At 37.5% G+C, this 2,192-nt stretch overlaps 1 pseudogene; it reads right to left on the bottom strand.

Annotated features, from left to right (window-relative positions):
* Nucleotides 1-302: 302 nt before the first annotated feature.
* On the bottom strand, nt 303-1,382 carry LOC140509210 (actin-related protein 2/3 complex subunit 1A pseudogene; annotated as a pseudogene).
* Between the last annotated feature and the right edge of the window lie 810 nt (nt 1,383-2,192).

The raw sequence follows: 2,192 nt of genomic DNA, 5'->3' as shown, positions 1-2,192 counted from the left end.
TTTTTTCCTAGCAGACAATTTACGTAAAGTCATCCATTAATTAATGTGACACCTCCCCATGATAAACTATTTAAAGTGAAATAAAGTGAAGAATGGATGAAATAATCAATCTGAAAGATATCACTGCTGATTTTTTAAACCAATACTTTCCCCAATTATATTTTAAAAGAAAACAAAACAAAAATATCTTCAAGGGAAATATTCTCAGTTTTGACTTGTGGTAGGGTCTTTCCTGTCTTCATGCAAAGGCTACAGCTGCATTCTATCAAGTGTCTGTTATGCTAGAGAATGGAAATATTTCTTCACATGATTTGTTGTCCCTCTTTTGAAGACTTCAAAGTCTGGAAATCCCAAATTGTCATTGATTTATCAGTACCAGTGGTGCAAAGTTTGTGGCAGTCTTGCTTGTCCACTTCATAAACAGACATTTGGGTGGTACTGTTTTGGTATAGTATGTCTAGAACAATGTTGCAGTCATCAGTCGTGGTTCTCTTGTCCATTTTGTGGAAGTGTACCATGGCAAATATGTGCTGGGTGATGTCAGGTTTGTAGAAAAAGGTCAAGGAGCCATGATCATCATAATTAAATAGTATTGGACAGCTGTCATGGCCAGTAGCCACTATGCTATTCTCAGACAAATAACACACTCAGGAGTCAGAGAAACTCTGTTTTCAATTGTGAAACTATCATGGTTTTGGGGGTATCAGCAACTGATACAGTACTATCATTGCTTACTCAGGTGAGGTAGTTCCCACTGACAGAGAAGCTAAATCCATGGACCCAAACATCCCTTCTGGTACTAACAAACTGTGACATCAGTTGACAAAAAAGGATCCTGGTACCCCATGGAGTACCATCTGGCTTTTCTTCAGATTCTTTAATGTAGGCAGAAAATACTCTACATTTGAAGTCACAAGATCCAGCAGCCAGCAAACATTGTTGGGGTGCCAGTCAAAAATAAGGACAGTAGAACAAATGCCTTTTACAAATGTTTGCTCACTCATCCCTCATTTTCAGACTGAAAAGAGTGTATGAAAATCAGTCTAACTACATTACCTATGGTAAATTTATATAATTTCACAAAGGTGACTGCATGGTTAATCCTCAGGATCACCAGGGTTGGTTTCTAGATGCTATCTTTCTGACTCAACATAGGCATTATGGTCTTCACCATAAGTTACAATTGGATCACTCTTGGGAGCCCAGTCAATACTTATGCTATGTCCATTGTGTTGTTTCAGTTTATGGGCTTTAACCCATTGGTTCCTGTTCTCCTTGTAAATGTGGACTTCATGATTATTAGAGCTAAGTGCAATCTAAGTGCAGTCTCTGTTCAGAGCATTGCAGGTGATTGGCTCTAGGAAAAATTGATGTAAGGACATTATTCTTAGCTTTTTCAAAAAGGGGAAAAAAAGCTGGGATGGGGAAGGTGCAGAAGGGCCCTGGAGAAGAAGATTCATGGACTCTGGTCAGTCAACATGAATAAGCTCTGGCAGGCAGCAGGAGGAAGCCAATGCTAATTTTTAAGGAGTTATTTTTACTAATGATGTCTTCTATCTCTCTTTCTATTTGGCTGATTCTATTTTTAATGTGTTATTTTCTTAAGTATTTTTTGTACCTCTGTAAAATTTCTTTGGTGCCAAACTGTTCAATGTCTTTTCATAATGTTTTGCATCACTCTCATTTATTTTCCTCTCTTTCCTTTACTCTTACTAGATTTTTAAATATTTTCTTAGTTTTTCCAAAATTCCTTGTTATAATTGTGTCCAATATGCTTTTCCCCACTGTTGGGTTTTGCTTGTAGCAGTTTTGACACCACTGTCTTCTTCTGAGTTTGATTCTTGATCTTCTTGTCACACTAATATCTTTTCTATTGTTCAGTTCCTTTTTTGTTGTTATTCTTTGCTCATTTTCCAGCCTATTTCTTGACTCTGAACTTTATGTTAAAGTTGAGCTATGTTCACAGATGAATTTGGGGAAATGCTTTCCCAAACTTCAGGATTTTTCAGCCTGCAGTTTCCAGAGCTAGTTCTTGAAGTTTGCAAGTTTTCAATCCTTTCAAGATGGCATGATCCAGAGAGAGATGTTGTCACTCTTTCCTTGTAACTACTGTTAGTTCTTCCCATCAAGGTTTCTGCTTTTCCTGGGACAGCAAGTGGTAATCTTCCTCAGAACCTCTGATTTCTTGTGAC

Source organism: Notamacropus eugenii, chromosome 5, assembly GCF_028372415.1.
Source record: "Notamacropus eugenii isolate mMacEug1 chromosome 5, mMacEug1.pri_v2, whole genome shotgun sequence".
NCBI lineage: Eukaryota > Metazoa > Chordata > Mammalia > Diprotodontia > Macropodidae > Notamacropus > Notamacropus eugenii.
The sequence above is the reverse complement of the archived record's forward strand: the minus strand, read 5'-3'. Positions and strand labels throughout refer to the sequence as shown.